Source organism: Aotus nancymaae, unplaced genomic scaffold (genome assembly GCF_030222135.1).
Source record: "Aotus nancymaae isolate 86718 unplaced genomic scaffold, 86718_ANA_hifiasm-v0.15.2.pri h1tg000007l, whole genome shotgun sequence".
Lineage (NCBI taxonomy): Eukaryota > Metazoa > Chordata > Mammalia > Primates > Aotidae > Aotus > Aotus nancymaae.
In genome coordinates this window covers 55,583,326-55,601,681 of record NW_026988418.1, presented here as the reverse complement: position 1 = coordinate 55,601,681, position 18,356 = coordinate 55,583,326, and the positions used below count along the sequence as shown (strand labels likewise).

The 18,356-nt window shown below is 44.1% G+C and overlaps 1 protein-coding gene and 1 long non-coding RNA gene across 3 annotated transcripts in view; one reads left to right on the top strand and one right to left on the bottom strand.

The window, feature by feature from the left end:
• ZNF697 (zinc finger protein 697) overlaps positions 1–8,743 on the bottom strand; it is a 29,372-nt gene extending 20,629 nt beyond the window's left edge. The window contains exon 1 of one of the 2 annotated variants that reach the window (XM_021674139.2): positions 8,674–8,743. The gene's annotated coding sequence lies outside the window, so the exon portion shown is untranslated. The remainder of the gene's footprint in view (positions 1–8,673) is intronic. The other variant, XM_021674141.2, reaches the window with a different exon arrangement.
• A 1,282-nt stretch (positions 8,744–10,025) lies between these two features.
• Positions 10,026–18,356, top strand: part of LOC105721705 (uncharacterized) — a 58,284-nt gene continuing 49,953 nt past the window's right edge. Inside the window, exons 1-2 of the long non-coding RNA XR_010340896.1 lie at positions 10,026–10,312; positions 17,880–18,070. This is a non-coding gene — a long non-coding RNA (uncharacterized LOC105721705). The remainder of the gene's footprint in view (positions 10,313–17,879; positions 18,071–18,356) is intronic.

Here is an 18,356-nt window from a genome sequence, read left to right as displayed (position 1 = left end):
TTCTTTTCTTAAATCTTTGCTACAAATCAGCTCCTCTGGCAGTGTCCGTTTCTGTTAAAGCCGTCTTTGTTCTCACTCAGAAGCTCAAAACCCTGGACTCAACTTTGACCCGTCCCTCACCCCCTTCAATCAAATCAGTTGCCATGTTCTTTTTACTTTTCTCTTTTTTCAGTTACCACTATCACTGCAGTATATACTCTTACTAGTTACATGCACCTATGTGTCACTCCTGCATCAATCTTAAAACATAACTGCCATTTTATTTTTTTATTTTTATTTATTTATTTATTTATTTTTGAGATGGAGTTTCGCTCTTGTTACCCAGGCTGAAGTGCAATGGCGCGATCTTGGCTCACCGCAACCTCTGCCTCCTGGGTTCAGGCAATTCTCCTGCCTCAGCCTCCTGAGTAGCTGGGATTACAGGCATGTGCCACCATGCCCAGCTAATTTTTTGTATTTTTAGTAGAGATGGGGTTTCACCACGTTGACCAGGATGGTCTCGATCTCTTGACCTCGTGATTCACCCACCTCAGCCTCCCAAAGTGCTGGGATTACAGGCGTGAGCCACCGCACCCGGCCCAACTGCCACTTTATTATTCTGCTCAGAAACCCCTAAGTGACTCTGTCATAGAAACACAGACTCTTGAGTTATCAACAATGTAGCCTAAGGCTCTCTTGCCTCATCTTAACCTCTGTCCCCTAGTCCCAGCCCAAAAGGATTGCTCTAAATTCCCCCAGAAGTCCTCTGTTCTCCCTTCCTTGCATACTTTTCCTTCTCAAAGCCACAGTCTGTCCTTTTCTGGAGGCAGCAGCACCTGTAATGGTTAAAAGCTCAGATTCTGGCCAGGCGCTGTAATCCCAGCACTTTGGGGGGCCAAGGCCAGTGGATCACTTGAGCTCAGGAGTGCAAAATCAGCCTGGGCAACAGAGCAAAACCCCGTCTCTACAAAAAAAAAAGCCAGATGTGGTGGCATACACCTGTAATCCCAGCCACTAGGAGGGCTGGGGCGGGAGGACAGCTTGGGCCCCGAAGGTATTTACACCACTGCACTTCAGCCTGGGTGACAGAGAGAGATCCTGTATCAAAACAACCAAAAAACCAAACAGGATTCTGGAGTCATACCACCTGTGTGAATCCAGTCTAGCTGTTAGCCTTAAGCAAGTTGTTCAACCTCTTTTAGCCTTAGTTTTCTTTATAAAATAGAACAACTGAACCTACCTTGTGGGAATATTAAGTGCTCAGATAAAATTATTTTTTCACTTTGCATGACTTAAGATACTTTTTCTTATCTTATTTTGTCTAATATTAGCTTTTTAAATAGAATTGTACTGACAATAATTCATATCTTACGTTTGGCTCTCTCTTTTCCCCTACCACCTCCCAACTGTAAGTCCCTTATGGGAACAAGCATTTTATTTGCTTTGATAGTTTCCTCACACAAGAAGCCTTCAAATAGTTCTTGAAGTGGATAAAATCAGGAGTAATTATTTCTCCCCCTCAGTCTCAAAAGGAAGAACTAAAAAGACTAGGAAATGTAGTGATCCAGCAAAATCACATCAGGTAAGGCAGAGCCATAGAGAAAACCCAGCGCTCCTAACTGGATCCAATAACCTGTTAGCACCAGGAGCCAAGCATGCTTAATTACCCTGCTAAATAGGTAGCCATGACAGGAAATGGCAATTAGCCTCAAAGGTTAGGCAGACCATTCTCAAAAGAGAATTCTGCATCTCTTGGCCCAAATGCTTTGTTTGTATCAAGTGCCCCAGTATGGGTCCTCCCTTCACTCCAAGGGTTTAACCCTTGATTCAGCTGTGCAAACAGAGGTGGCACCGAGCTGTTTATATTCATTGTGGGGAATGCTACTAGACTGTCCCACTACGACAGGACAGCTGCTTCTCCCATGGAAAGTTGGGACTAGCAGTCACAGAAATTAAATGGCAAATGAAGAAAGACCAACATTCAACCTTCAAAGTAATTATGAGACTAAAGAAGTTGCTGGGTGTGGAAGGGCAGGGAGTACATTCAAATTCAGGAAAGATTAACATTAAGAGTGGCTATTCAGACTAAAGTTTTATTCTCTGGCAGTTTTCAAGGGTTTCGTGTTTTGTTTTGTTTTTCTTACTACAACAAGAAAGGTATGGATTTCTTTTTTTTCTTTTGAGACGGAGTCTTGCTCTGTTGCCCGGGCTGGAGTGCAGTGGCGCAATCTCGGCTCACTGCCACCGCTGCCTCCTGGGTTCAAGCGATTCTCCTGCCTCAGCCTCCTGAGTAGCTGGGATTACAGGCACGCACCACCATGCCCAGCTATTTTTTTTGTATTTTTAGTAGAGACGGGGTTTCACCATGTTGGCTAGGATGGTCTTGATCTCTTGACCTCATGATCCATCCGCCTTGGCCTCCCAAAGTGCTGGGATTAGGAGTGAGCCACTGCACCCGGCCAGGCATGGATTTCTTGATTGTTCTTTTCACCTACATAGAATCATCAGCCTTAGAAAACCCTTTTCCTAAAGGCCCAGAATTAGGCTAAGAAACAAACGAAGGCTCTTAAGATTAAGTTAGTAAAGATTACATGCCATATCGGAGGTGTTGACCAGGAATACTTACCACATCACCAATTCAATCAATAAACACAAGCACGTATTAGGAAGTGGAGAAACAGGAACAAAGGATGTCCTGTGACAACTGCCTCCCCCCCAGACTGGTGTAGGTTGTGGTTGCAGTCTGTTTAAATTCAACTGACACTTATTGTTATAAGGGTGGGGGTGGTAAGAGGGGAGTGTTTCTTCAAGTTATTTCATATTTTGGTTTCTCAGTTCTGGAGTAAACTAGTTTTATATTAAATCTGGCACATACACACCCCCCAAAAAAGAAAAGATGGGGAAAGCTAATATACATTTAAAAAAAAGAAAGAAAAAGAAAACGAGTCACAGATGAGGAGAAAATATTTGCAAAAGACGTATATGATAAAAGACTGTTAACCAAGATATAGAAAGAACTCTTAAAACAATAAGAAAACAAACAACCCAATGAAAAAATGGGCAAAAGATCTGAACAGACATCTCACCAAAGAAAATATAGAGATGGCAAATAGGCACATGAAAAGATGTTCAACACTGAAACGGTTTGGCTGTGTCCCACACAAATCTCATCTTAGCTTATAGTTCCCATAATCCCATGTGTCACGGAAGGGACCAGGTAGGAAGTAACTGAATCATGGGGGCAGTTACCCTCAGGCTGTTCTCCTGATAGTGAGAGTTCTCACGAGATCTGATGGTTTTATAAGGAGCTTTTCCCCCTTTGCTCGGCACTTCTCTCTTCTGCTGCCATGTGAAGAAGGACGTGTTTGCTTCCCCTTCTGCTATGATGTTAAGTTTCCCGAGGCCTCTCCAGTCATGCAGAACTGTGAGTCAATTAAACCTCTTTTCCTTATAAATTACCTGGTCTTGGATATTTCTTCATAGCAGCATGAGAACAAACTAATCAATGTCACTTGAGAATTTCAAGTTAAAACAAGATGCCACGACTTGCCTATTGGAATGGCCAAAATCCAAACACAACACCAAATGAGCTATCAAGCCATGAAGAAACATGGAGAAACATTAAAAGGTATACTACCAAATGACAGAAGCCAATATGAAAAGGTCACATACTGTATGATTCCAACCATATGACAAACTATGGAGACAGTAGAACGATCACTGGTGGCCAGAGGTTAGAGGAAGGAGGGATAAATAAGTGGAGCACAGAAGGTGTCTAGGACAGTGAAACTATGCTGTACCATACTATAATGGTAGATACCTGTCATTATACATTTGTCAAAACCATAGAATGTACACCAAGAGGGAACCCTAAAGTAAATTAAGGATTTTGGGTGATAATGATGTATCAATGTAAGTTCATAAGTTGTACCAAATGTATCACTCTGGGGCAGGATGCTGAGAGTTGGGGAGGCTTTACATGTGTGGGAACAGAAGGCAAACAGGAACCCTACTTTCTGCTCAGTTTTTCTGTGAACCTAAAACTGCTCTAAAATATTTTTGAAATTATATACATATACATATATGTGAAATATCTTCCCCAGCTTATATAATGTATAAGCATACAACCTTACCCACACATCACTGTAAAAATATTGTCTGTGCCATCATTTTAGGAACAAATCAAAATGAAAATTTTAAAAATATAACACGTTCATTCAACAAATATTTATCAAACCCTCACCATGCACTACCCATGATTCTAGATTCTCTGTTGTAGAGATAACATTCTAATGAACTTTGAGTCTAGCTTTTTAAAACCACTTTCTATTATCAGAAATCATCATCGATACCTGACTGAAGGATTGTTTTAAAAATAAGCAAAACAAAAATAGTGATTCTTTGAAATTCGCAGATTTCCAAGTATGGGGGGCAAAATGGTCAAGAACTGGAGAAATCTTCATGTAGTGCCCTGCTAAACTTCCTCAACCATCAACGATGTGCCAAGCACATGAAATAGCTCTGAGATACTGAGCCAAAGCAAAACACTTCTTAGCAAATAAAACCCAGAAAGTTTATTCCTGTTTTATAATTATGGTAAGATCCTGATAAGCTTCTCAGAAGACCATATATATCCGAAGTAACTCTCTGAATAAAAGTAGGCCCTTTCCCTTTAACTACACATAGCAAATTTAGCCTCCACGGGAAGGAGAAACCTGAACTATCACATGTGACCCTCCCACACACCTGCTGGAACACTGTTGCGGGCCTATGGATGCACAGAACATGACTTGCTGAATAGATTCAGTGATCCCAAGAACTGTCCTATTCTCCTTTAACATGACTAATGTGCTTATAACAACCCATAGCACGCTGTGTTTATACCAGGGCTTTCAAAGTTCTGTGCACCCTTGAGGTCAGGAAAAAAGGTTTAGTCAACCTCAGGAGATGGGTTTAACCTTGTGACAGGTCAAACCCTCTTCCACCCAAAGAGAAGCTACTGATCTTTTTACCATCCCCTATCAATACCTGATGCAATGAATGCCAAATCTATACCCCACACAAATCTTGCTACTCTGATGAAAAGAGAATAAATAATCTTCCTTCCTCTCCCCAGCCTTCTTTTCCCCTCATAAGTGCAGTCAGGGAAACCCCTCTGATTTTCTCAGATGTGCCTGACATCTGAGAGATTTGGCATGACAGCAAAGGGAAACGTACTAACCAATGCCCCACTCCTGCTACACCAAATCATTAGACACTATAATCATTCAGCGCCAGTGTTAGTCAAGCTCAGAAAAGACAGCTTACAGTGGTCTGCTCTGGCATATTTCCAGAAGGTACTTACCTCTTTTGGAAGTTACATGAAAAGGGTAAAAATTAACTAAGAAAATTATTATCCTCTTTTTGATCCCTCTTCTACAACAGAAGCAAACTATCAACATGCAAATAATGTTTCATGCCTCCATTTCTGCGTTTTAGTCATTGCCAATTCATCATTAACTCAGTTTCTGAGTTAACGATGCCAGGCTGTGTTCTGGACATACAGTCTCTGTCATGTGTGGGAACCCACTCAAGTCTACTTTCATTAAGAAGACACTGAACTGTAGAATTTCAAACAATGCAAGAGATTAGAGGAGAGGCTGAGGGTGGCCTGGTGTAGTCAAAGAAAGAACACCCAGAAGAAGTGAGGCTTGGCCTGGCAAGAGGAATTCCAGGCCAAGGGTGGGAGAAAAAAGAAAAGAATTCCAAACACACACAGTTCTGTACCCAAAGGTCTTATTAGGGATTCTGAACCTGGCCTTTCCAACTGATGGTCATGAGAGTTTAAGGACATAAAAATAACAAATCTATGAAAAAAAAAGTTTTTCTCAGAATAAGATCCATTAGGATGATTTTAGAAGCCCAACAATGTTACTGATAGGAAATCTGGGAAGTGGAGGACTTCAGGAGAAGACAGGATAAATAACGTCAGTTTTCTCCCATAGAAAGCAAATTCTGAACAGACTTGGCAGTCAGCAAACCTAAATTCCAATCTACACTCGGTTCAGAATCTGGGACTCCAGACAAGTTTCTTAACTTCTCTCTAAGCCCTAGTTTCCTCATTTTTAGAATGAAGATAACAATATGAAAGTCATCAGATTAAATAAGGAACATATGTAAATCACCTAGTTTAGTAGCTGATATACAGATGTTCAATAAGTGGTGACTATTATTATAATGACACAAAAAAAAGCATGAAAAATTGCCCAGTTAGAGATAAGTGAGGGACTACCATATTACAGTGTCTTCGGGGAAAGTTCAAGAGTCTGACTGGTTTTCTACTTCAATATGCTACATTTTAATCCTGGTAGATGCTTGGGCTATAAAAATAAAAGTGACATGGTAGATGTCTGGCTTACTTGCAAATAGCAGGACAGTCTTTGTAGTGCTGCTTTTCTAATGAGCACACTGCACCTTCATAATTGAATGGAAAGAGTTACCTTCTTCAGTCTAGGAGAATGACAAAAATTGTTGATTATTTGCTTGGAATTAATCCACTCCATATTCTGCCTACAGAGTTTGAAATTTAGGCTGGCAAAGAATTTATTCAACCCACTTTTTATGAATGTTCTTGTACTAGACACTACGATAGGTACTTTCAGGGTCTCTTAATCCAGAAGCAAAAGGAAAACTTGTCTGGCATGTCCTAGATGCTTTATTTGCACAATTGCAATGAATCCTCACAGATCTATAAGAAAGACTCCATCCCCTTTTCTAAGGAAAAGGAAAGTGAATTAAGTTTTTTTCATCCTTTCACTCATTCTTTCATTTATTCATGTTTTCAAATCAAACATCCTTTGGGCACTTGTAAGGTATTAACACCTAAAGCAGGTGTCATTGAAATAATACAGACTACCAAGGGGTAAGATTAATTTTGACTGCAAAGTTTGGGAAGACTTCTATAAGGGAGTTAATCAGCTGGGCCAGGAGATGTACAAAAGAATTAGGAGCAGGACAGGGATGCTCAGCAAGCATGGGGTTCAACCTGACAGTTGCAGAGATAGAAGAATGTCTGCTGCATCTTCTAAGATTGGGGAGCGATTTGCTCCAAGGATGGGTAGGTAAATTAAGGTGGTGCAAGTCCAATGAAGAACAGAGGTAGGTAGGCATTGAATTGTAAAGAAGTTTAAATGTCAAAGTAAGGAGTTACTTTTGTTGATTATATTAACTCTACAAAATGTGTGGTACTAAGAAACCTGTTAAGGGGCAGGTCAAATATAGAAAAGAAAAAAGAAGTAGGATCTTAGATACAAAGAAAAGCCCGTATGGTACTGACATAGGTTCAAGCTCCAGACCTCGTACTGGCACTGCAGTTATTTTTTTCTTTCTACCTAAGCAGACAAGCTCCTTCTTGCCTTAGTTTATCATCCTTGCAGCCAACCTTTACCCTTTCTCTTTCTCTTCACAGGACACTAGTAATTAGGAAAAAATGTAGATTCTGAGGAAATTCAAAGGGTTTTGGTGAGGGAGGGAGAGGAAATGTGATGCAACTCCATGAGCCTTAGTCATGCTGCCGATGTGAGGTCACCATTTACCACTTCAATCCAGCCGCTTCAGCTGCTGCTTCTGTCTGACTAGCATCCATTTACCCCTCTATCCCAGTAGTTCTGAAAGGCCATCTATGTGTTCCTTTGTGTAACGTAAAGGGCAGTCTGACTTCACATTTATGATCTTGGTTCAATCGGATGCCATCTTATTCTTTGTTGGGCCTGGCTGAACTTTTGACATCAACTTTCCCTCAACAACAACCCCCACTTCCAACACACACACACACACACACACACACACACACACACACACGGCCAATATGTTCTAACTAGAAATCATCTGAATTCACAGAGCCTTTTTCCTTCACTTCATTATCCTCATGCCCTCATCCTAGACAACTGGGTTTTCTTCTCCATTCCATTCTTTATCTTGGTTCAAATGCCTCATCTCTCCTAAAGAAGCCAGGCACCAGCCATTTATGTCAGGCTCAGGGCTTTCTCCACGTCCTACAGCATCATTCTTCCCACCACCAGCCTTGCATACTCCCACCTGGCCATATGAGTGGCATTCTTAAAGGTTCATTTGGCTCTTAAAATGTATTCCACATTAAGTAATATCCATATGTTGGCTTGTTGAGAGAAGAAGGTAAACAGTTGGAGACATCAAGAAAAAATCAGGTGAGGGGAGAAAGGAGAGACAGTGAGTAGCCCCTTAGGTGAGCTGAGTTCAGTTAAAACAGTTACACTTGGGCTGTGTTCAAAGTTGCCCACTCATCCACCGCAGCTGCTCAAAGACCATTAACTTGTAGCCATTATCCAGCCGCGTTTACCAGGCGCTCAGTCTTGTGGGAGGAGGGTAAGGCAGCAGGGGATGTGGAGTATTGGTGTCATCCTACAGGTTAAGGACAAATATGCCCGCTACAAGAGCAGGGATACATTACCGACTTCAATTCAGCCCAGGGCTCATGTAGCAAGGGGCGAGTGAGTCACTCCGGTGGGGGAGGCTGGTGGGGGGTGGGGGTGGCGGCTGGTGGTTAGGAAAAAGGAAAATCGTGGAAAGTCCCAGAGGAAGTGGTAATCGATTCCCGATGTGTGGCCATAATGTACACTGGCCATAAGGTATACTCGGCGCCTCTGCGTCGCTGCTCCCCCTCAACCTTTTACTCACCCTCTGCTCCCAACACGCGCCTCACCCGTGCTTCCAGGGCATCTTCGCGAGGTGCAGGTCCAGCTCTGCCCACCACCCCGCCACCTGCCGACACGGACACTTGTGGTTGGAAGGCCTCCCGGGGCTAGCGGCGACCCCTCCTGGGCTGCGAGCTGCTGCGCCTCCCTCCACCCGCCCGTCCTTATTGTGTCATTTGCCCGGTCTGATGGCAGCCCCAAGCTGCTCCTCTGAGTGGGCTCGAATGGAGGAGAGAAGGGAAGGGAGGCACACATTGCATTCACTGGGACCCAAGATGACCTGCCGCCTCTCTCCTGCCCGTCCTCGGAGCCCCCCACTCTCCCTCAGCCCCAAGGGGGGCTGGGGGCGCGGACAGTCAAGGCAAGAAGGGCGCAGTCCGTCAAGGTCCACAGCTGCACACAAAGCCCTTCACCTTCTCCTCGCCTCCCAAGCTCCTCCCTGGGCTTCGCTTTTCCGAGGGTCTCTGATGCCCCCTTCGGTGGTCGGCGGGACGGTCCGATTCCCTCTCGCATCGCTGCCTCCTCCCTCACGTCTCAGCCTCCTCCTCCCCGCCCCTCGCCACACACCCCTGAAAGAGCTCAGCCCCGGCTCCGGGGGCGCGAGAGCACCCCACGAGCCCGGGCCCCTGCGACCCAGGGGAGCGGACAACGGTCCATTTTACGAGGCACAACTTCGCCCAGCCGTTCCGCCACCGCACTCGAACACACACCCCGACCCCGCAGCGCTCGGGTCCGGTCCCGACCAGCCCCATCCCCGGGAGGCGGGCGAGCCCAGTCACAGCCACGCTCCTACCTGCGCGGCGGCCGGCGCAGCGGGGAGCGAGCGCACCGCGCGCCCCGGCCCGAGCCCCGCACCGCGGCGCGTCTGCCCTTGTGCGGCGGCGCTGGCTGGCTGCCCGGCCGCCCGGCTGACTCCTCACTGGGGCTTCCTGTAGGGCTGGACAAAGGACATTTCCTGGGAGGAGCGGAGAGCGTTCCCAGCATGCCTCGATTTGTAGTTCCCGGGGACTTCCTGCCACTGCGGCAGCGGGCGCCCTGGAGGTGGCTCGGCCAGGCTGGGACCCCGGGACTGGGGGAAAAGGCGCTCGCGGCTTCCCTAAGCGCCGTGGGGACGGGAGCGGCCGGCGGGTCCCGCCCCGCGCCCCGCGCCCCGCCCGCCCCCGCGGCGCTCTCGGAGTCCGCCACCCCGGAGGACGCGAGACCCCCGCGCCGCACTCCGCGCTCGCGGCACGGGTTGCGGGCGGCCGGTGGGGGACGCCGCCGCCGAGCTGTCCCAGGGTGCCGGAGGGCTCTGCGGTGGGAGAGGCCTTTTCTCTAACAATCGGGAACTTTGTGATGGGTTCCCTTTTTTAAAAAATTAATCTAAAAAGGTAAAATCTATCTTTTAAAATAAATTTTCTTTTTGTCTTTGAAGCCATTGACATCCTGCTTGGGGAGGATTAAAGAACTTGACTGCCCACCAGGAATTCAGGTTCCTTAAGATCTTGGCGCTTCATCCTTAAAACCATACAGAGCTGATTGTTTCCAGATCCCGACCCGGTGACATTCCTCCCTCCATTGTTGGCCTCGTCCCAAGCATCTTTTCAAGAAAAGCAATTAAATTGAGATTGAAAATAAATTCCGTAAGTTAAATATTAGACATGTGAAAACCTGTGTGCTGCTGAGCTAGGATCGCGCTGGACTTTCTGCCTGTCTTTCCTTCCTTCACCTTTAGGATTCAGCCTCGTTGGTCCTATAAAACAGATGTGACGGCCACTGTATATTGAGTGTGTGTATTTTGGGAAGTGAAAGGGTGAGGGGAAGAGGACATTGGCTACAAGAGAGGAACTCCACTTCCAGCCTGGCAAGAGTCTTTGATGTCCTGCACACGTTTTTGTCTATTTCTGGGACCACATACTCAGGACCCTTAGAAAATCCAGGGAAGACCACACAGAGTCTAAATGACTAAAAGTTGTATTCTCTTCAGGAGCATGAGCAGACTGTAATAAACTGAACTAGGAAAGGACAAGTTCTAGTATGCTCTAGAATGTGTTTGAAAGGTAATCAGAAAAGTCTCTGGGCTTGGTGGCTCACGCCTGTAATCCAAGCACTTTAGGAAGCCGCGGTGGGAGGGTCACTCGAGTCCCGGAGTTCAAGACCAGCCTGGGCAACATAGTGAGACCCTGTTTCTACAATAATAATAATAATAATAATAATAATAGTGGGTTTGGTGGCGCATACTTGTAGTCCTAGCTACTCGGGAGTTTAAGCAGAAGGATCATTTGAGACTGGGAGTGTGAGGCTGCAGTGAGCCATGATCGTACCACTGCACTTGACAGATTGAGACTCTGTCTCAAAAAAAAAAAAGTCATAATTACCTGTCATCTCTACTTGTCATTTCACGTTTTAAATCCATATGAATTAGAACATTTGGGTGAGGGGTTTAGCTTACATTTAAGTAAAGTTTATGCACTAGGAGAATACTAGAGTTCTCTTTCTCTAGAGATCCTTAACCACAGAGGTAATATGGGCTGGAATAAAATGTAGAATTGATGAGAAACATGCAGATAGGACTGTCCACCTCCCGAAAGTTCCTGTTGTATGCCCACTTTAAAGGTCGTATTGTATGCCTGCTCTGTTGACTGTCACCTAAATTAATTTTGCTGTGATCCTTGCATTTTCTGGACCCTACAAATTTCTGCTCCTTCACATTCTTAACCTGGTAATGTTCCAGCAAAACTACTCCCCCAATCTCCTCCCCGAAGAATTGATTATTGTTTGGCAAACCAAGTAGCCTCTGATAGTGTTCAATTTGAAAAACATGAAATACTTGCTTGTAGCATTTAACATGTAACATTGCCTACTATGGCCCCGTTGAAGCTATATTTTGCCTTGCTTTTAATACAATACACTCTCCTCCTTCTCCTACACTTATAACTTAAGCTCAGGATAGTTAAAATTTCACTCATCCCACCCCATTCCAAACCTGTCCCTTCTTTTTGTTTCCAATCGCAATCACTTCGTTATTTCAATGAGTTTTATTTAACACGTTTTATTTAACACATCGTTATTCATGCTAGTCTTCATGCCTGGAGTAGACATGTGACATTCAGCAGTAAGATAGTTTACTGAGTAACTACCAGCTATGTCTTATCCCCAAGAAGCCCACACTCCAGTTGAAAAGACAGACGTCACACAATTACTTCACAGTGTTTAGAGGCTATAATGTTGCCTTGTACTGGGGTTCGTGTTCTCTAAAAATGGTGCTCTTTTCGTAAGATTTCTGTTCTGGTGAGTGGTGGGAGTGGACAAGAGTGGCCAGAGGAAGGCTGGGGAGGGAGGAAATACAAAGGGTAAAGAAGACAAGCCGGGCGCGGTGGCTCACGCCTGTAATCCCAGCACTTTGGGAGGCCGAGGCAGGTGGTCATGAGGTCAAGAGATCGAGACCATCCTGGTCAACATGGTGAAACTCTGTCTCTACTAAAAATACAAAAAATTAGCTGGGCATGGTGGAGCATGCCTGTAATCCCAGCTACTCAGGAGGCTGAGGCAGGAGAATTGCCTGAATCCAGGAGGCGGAGGTTGCGGTGAGCCGAGATCGCGCCATTGCACTCCAGCCTGGGTAACAAGAGCGAAACTCCGTCTCAAAAAAAAAAAAAAGAAGACAAGTAGGGTGTGAAATTTGGTTGTGAATGGGGTGGTAGCTGAGAAGGAAGTGGGATCAAAGGACATTTTTCTGTTTGTGGGGGGTTTATTTGTTTGGTTTTTAAGATGAGAGATCCTTGGGAATGTTTAAAAGCTGATGGGAAAAAGTCTTGGAGAGAAGCAGAGGGTAACAAGGAGGAGAGAGAAAGGAAAAAGAATTCTTATTCAACAAATACTTGTTGAATTAACTAATTCCTGCAACTTAGTGTTGAAAATGTTGAGAATGAAATGAACAAACTGCGCATTCCCAGCTAAGATATGCAAAGTCCGAGACCAGAAGGAAATGGCATTTCTTTCCTCCTTGTCACGTGTTCCCTCCTGCCCTTGAGGCCCTCAGGGGAGGGTGACAGACAAGTGAATGAAAGGAGAAAATGGAGGCTTCCTCCACTGTTGAAGAAGTCTTTTCCGAGTTGACGGTAGGTTGGAAAGGCACCCCGCAACTTCAGAAAAGTCTAAACTTCCAAGCCTGTGGGTTTTTATTTTATTTTTAAACTAAAAAAAAAAAAATTTTTTTTTTTTTTTGCCCTTGCCGTTTTCTTCTTCTTCACCACTTTGAGGCAAAGTAGATAATCATTCTCATCCTCACCTTTCAAACAAAGGGTTGAACCTGGACAGATTTGCTTACGTTTTTAAAGCTTTCAAGTATAAAATGGATGACCTCTGTTGATTTTCCTTAACCTAGCAAGCATCCATTTCCCTTTTTTCAGTAATGGCACCTTTGGAAAATAACCTCATTTCCACCCTTAGGTCTTGGGGTTTAGAGTAGGGCAGAGCCCATCTTCACCTCCACTTCGCTGGTAGATAGTGTTTAAGATCCAGCAATTAGCCGATTCAGTGTTGTAGGAGGGATAAGCTATTAAAGGAAGCAAAGCTGAGAAAAGGGGTGTGGGAAGGGATGTATGCATCAGCAAATTTTTATGGCTTGTTTGATCATGCCTGAAGCCAAGGTACCCTTAGACTTTTTAGTTACATGAGCCAAAACATTCCTTTTTGAGCTTAAGCTATTTTGAGTTAAGTTCTATCTCTTGCAGCCAAAAGAGTTCTATACAGCTGGAAGTGGGATGCTGTTGCACAGATCCTTAAATGTAAAATTGGCTGAGTTGAGGAATGGTGAAAGTAGGAAAGATCCCTCTGTGCCAGGCTAGGGAACTGGAAACTCATAATATGGTAGCCAAGAAACTGAGTGAGAGGTCTCAGACCCCAGCATTTCCAGGGTAGAGTCTGAGAAGTTTTGATTGACAAATGTCAGGGTTTTAGGGAGTTTGGCCAACTTACAGTTTTTATAAATGTTCCAAAGAAAAAGGCATGCTAATCTTGAAACTTGCTTATGTAGTAGCAGAGAGGAGAAAATTACAGTGTGATTAAAAGAGTCCCTTTCTGCCAGTACCCAGCAAACCCAAATGGTCCGAACTCAGATATATTGAGCCATGCCACGTTGGAAAACTGAAATCCTCTCCCTTTTGCACCGTGACAGCAAAGGCATAAGGTAGAAAACTGATAATAGAAAGACTGTCTCCTGAGTCTACATCAAACTCCTCCTGCTGTGCTGCTCCTGCCAGAGGAAGGGAAGAATTAACCCCATTTTAATTGGGTGACCATATGATTTATTATCAAAATGGGACAATTCTGAGTGTGAGTATGGGTGCTATTAATAATTATACCGAGATGACAGCCTTAAAACAGGTCACCCTAATTAAAAGAGCTAGGACACCACCTTGCATCAAAAGGCCACTCCATTAGTCCTCCTCACCTGCAGATAGTTATTTCAAGTCGCCCCTAGGCAGAGGCCAAGAGGGTGGCTGTTAAACTGAAGACTGTTCAAATGAATCAGCTCTAAGCCTTTTCCTTAAAAGACAGAAACTCCCAGGACAGGGTCTGGAGTGTAGACAGACTCCATACCTCTGAAATACAAGAGCAGGCAAGGGAGTGGCTAAAACAATTCAGTCCCAAGAAATGGAATCCTCTCCAATTCCCATTACAGTTGTGATCGTGGAAGAAAATAGTCAATAGGAATCCTTTCTGCGAGTAGAACTGAAGGAAGCTAAATTGGCCAAAGAGCTCAGTTCCCTGTGAGGCAGGTAATTCTTGCTATTTCTAATTAGCAGAATGTAATACACCCTGTGGTACAGTCTCCATGCTGATTATTTACCCTTTGTTTTGCTTTCCTATAGGAGTTACTCTATTTTCCCCTCTACCGTTTTATACTGACTATGTGGGGAGTGATCAGATTTGTAGTTTTGCCACAGGTTGTCAGAAAGAGAGAAAGAAAATTACTTAAAGGTCGTGGACTAGGAGCTAGACACAAAGAAAAACAAGACAACGCCTGTAATCCCAGAACTTTGGGAGGCCGAGGCGGGCAGATCACGAGGTCAAGAAATCGAGACCATCCTGGCCAACATGGTGAAACCCCGTCTCTACTAAAAATACAAAAAAATTAGCTGGGCATGGTGGCATGCGCCTGTAGTCCCAGCTACTTGGGAGGCTGAGGCAGGAGAATTGCTTGAACCCGGGAGGCAGAGGTTGCAGTGAGCCGAGGTCGTGCCACTGAACTCCAGCCTGGCGCCTGGTGACAAAGTGAGACTCTGTCTCAAAAAACAAAAAAGAAAAACAAGACAAATAAAATGAGTTAGACATATGAAAATACATTTACCTTTTGGAATGTGGATGAATGCATTTTCATGCATATGTAGAATAATTGCATGTTATTAAGTGAGGGCATTTTTAAAACTGTATGGAAGAAGGGAAGCCCAGAGATGGACTTTAGAGTGTGGCTACTGTTTTTTTGATGGCTCAGCATTCATTCTCATTTTCTTGTAACAGCACTCTAATTTTCCTTCTGAGGAGCCACCCCTCCTTCAACTTTAGTCTTGTCTGGAAAAGGGTCTATCTCCCCCCACTTCCACCACTTCACTGCCCAGTTCTGGGGCCGGATCTGTAACCCAGGCCTGGGCAATCAGTGGTTCCCATGGCTCACAGCCCAGTAATTGTGTCAGAGAGGAGCATGTGGCCCAGAAGATAAGGTCAAAGACGCCCTCTTTCTCTGTTGGAATTGCTAACATTAAAAAGATAATTTAAATTGCTTTAAAAAGATAACATTAAACTGAACATGCTGGAAGATAGAGCCTGAATGTGCAGAGTCAATATAGAGAGTGGAAGAGCTGAGAGAGGGAGACACAGAAAAAGAGAAATGGACTTGAGCTCTTTGATCCAGGAGTTCTGAAAGCTATCCTTGCATTTTTAGTTCTGGGAACCATTAAATTCTCCTCCCCCACCATTTTATTTATCTGATTTGAATTGGATTTTTGCCTAGTTCAACAGAAATAGTTCTGAGCAAACTCAGAACTTTAATGGTTTTTGGAAATTTTTATGGTGAAATTACTCAGGAACGAACGATGGGAGAACAAGACAGGGGAAAAGGGGTAGGTTCGCGTGAAAAACGGCTACCAATGGAATGTTCTTTTCCTCAGTGGAGACAGTGTTGTTCCCAGCACCAGCTCTCTAGCTCCATAATCCAGGCTGGAGAGTTAGGACTATGTGTGGTAAACTGACCATCTTCTAGGGCATAAATGATGGGGACACATGGTTCAGTCAGTGCCTACTAGGAGAACTCAGCCATGTTTTCATTCTTGTATTGGTTCTTTTGCTAAAACAAAAAAAAAACGACTGGGCATGGTGAGTCATACTTATAATCCCAGCACTTTGGAAAGCCAAGGTAGGAGGATCCATTGAGCTCAGGAGTTTGAGATCAGCCTGGGCAACATAATGAGACCCCATCTCTACAAAAAAAAAAGAAAAAAAAAATAGCTGGACATGGTAGTGCATTCTTGTAGTCCCAGCTACTTGGGAGGCTGGGGCAGAAGGATTGTTTTAGCCCAGGAGGTCAAGGCTGCAGTGAACTCTAATCATGCCACTGCACTATAGCCTGGGTGACAAAGTGAGACTTGGTCTCAAAAATAAAAAAACCTTAATCCTTAAAGTGATTGTTTAGCCTGTTGGTTTATTAGTAGGTAATACACAGCTGGGCTTTCCAGTCTTATGTTTCGTTTTGTGTTCTGGTGGCATTTAGCTGCTTCATCTTAAGTTCTAAGACTTGTATTCCCACCCGCATCAGTGCCTTTCCCCCTCTTCTGCCTGGAATCAACACTCCACCTCCAGCCCCAGCCTTTCTGTGGGTAGCTCCTTCTCATCTTAAACCTAAATTTCACCTTCTTATGCAATCTTCTCTGACCACTCTAACTAAAGTAGTCCCCTTTATTCTCTGCTAATCCTTTGTTTTCTTCTTCTTCTTCTTCAAAACACTTTAAACTCTTTAAACTTTGTTTACCTGCTTTTGCTTTCTCTCTTGAAACTAGCTGGAAACTCCACAAGAGTGGCTATCTCTATATCTGTATCAATCCTAATTTTGTCCCAAGAGTCCAACACTGTGCTCAGCTTTTACAGTAGAAACTCATAAGAATATTTGCTGAATATATTTAATGAATATTTTTAAAACAGTTATGAGGAATGTCATTGTTCATTCGTGGACAACTTCTCTTGAGTATATTTTTTTAAAGTAAATTTGTATTGCAATGTAATGTATAAAAGTGCGTATTTCATTAATATGTTCAGATTTTGAAGTATATCTTATTCCCCAGAGGAGAATTTAGGGAAGGGAAAAGAGACAATATTTCCCAAAGGAAGTGAAGGGAGGAGGAAGGGATGTTATCACTGGGATTAGCTGGGCTGAAGACTGGCTCTAAAATAGCCTGCCTTCTACAGATGTTTCTCCTAGCTAAAGGCCAAGACACTGTTTCCTTGCTGGGCTTCATATAGCCTGGAACCTCTAATCCCTCAAGGTTGGGAAGAGAGGGAAAATCAACTGTGAGTTACAGGAAAAGTAGGTAACACAGGCCAATAGATTTTATTGGCCTCCACACTACAAAAACTAGAAAGGTATTTAGTTCACTAAGCTTTTAAAATGAATCTGTATCTGATTTAATGGAGAAGTTTCTGATGCCCTCTCTCTCAGATTAGATACAGGAAAAGGAAGCCCAGGATCACTGCTACTCTTCTGCTCGGTACTAGAAATCTATTCCAAAACAAAAAAAAGACAGTTAAATGTATAAAGATTAGAAATGAAGAAACAAAACTGTTATTTGCAGATAGTCTGATCATCGATATGAAATTTATTATAAACCAGGAACCTTCTCATTTGTTCAATATTCGCAATTAATCTCTATGTCACAAATAAGGAAAATAAGGCTCCGAAAGGCTGTATAAATACCCAAGAAGCTTTATAAATTATCCAAGATTGGTCAACAGTCAGATTCAGAGACTGAATTTAAGTCCATGTGACAAGAAAAAAAAAAAAATGAGAACATTCAGAGTGAAAGTGTGAATGGGACAGCCAGGAAGCCCCATCCATCCATCCCTTCAACAGTGAACAAAATATGGTTCCATCCATTTATTCATTCAGTAGTAGAAAACTTACTGTGTTAATGTGCACCTGCTCTCTTCCCTGCCCAGTGCTCAGCGCGAGGGACACCAAAATGAAGACAGAAAGCCGTGAGCGCAATCCAGCGAAAGAATGATAACCACACGAGGACACAGCGCTGTTACCACTGAGCTTGCATAGCAGATAATGAGTGACGAAGAAATTGGGATATCAGAGATCGCTTCCTGAGTGGTGACGCCTGAGCCCAGTCTTAAGCGTAGAGGTAGGTTTTCTGAGGGAGGAGCTGGGAGCTTCAGGTAACGGCAAAAGCCTGCAACCCTGTGAAGGGTGGGACAGGGCGGCTGAAATGAAAGACAGTGCCTGAGACTGGAGAAGTAGGAACAGCCCCAGAATCCCACTGTGAGCCATGCTTGGGAGTGTGGGCAGTGGATGCAGCATCACCGTAATGAGGTACAGACTCTCTATACCCGTAGATCAACTAAAAGTAGATAACTCCATCCCTGTTGGCTGAATGAGGCAGTAAACTGCTTTGTGTTCTTTTACTGTGT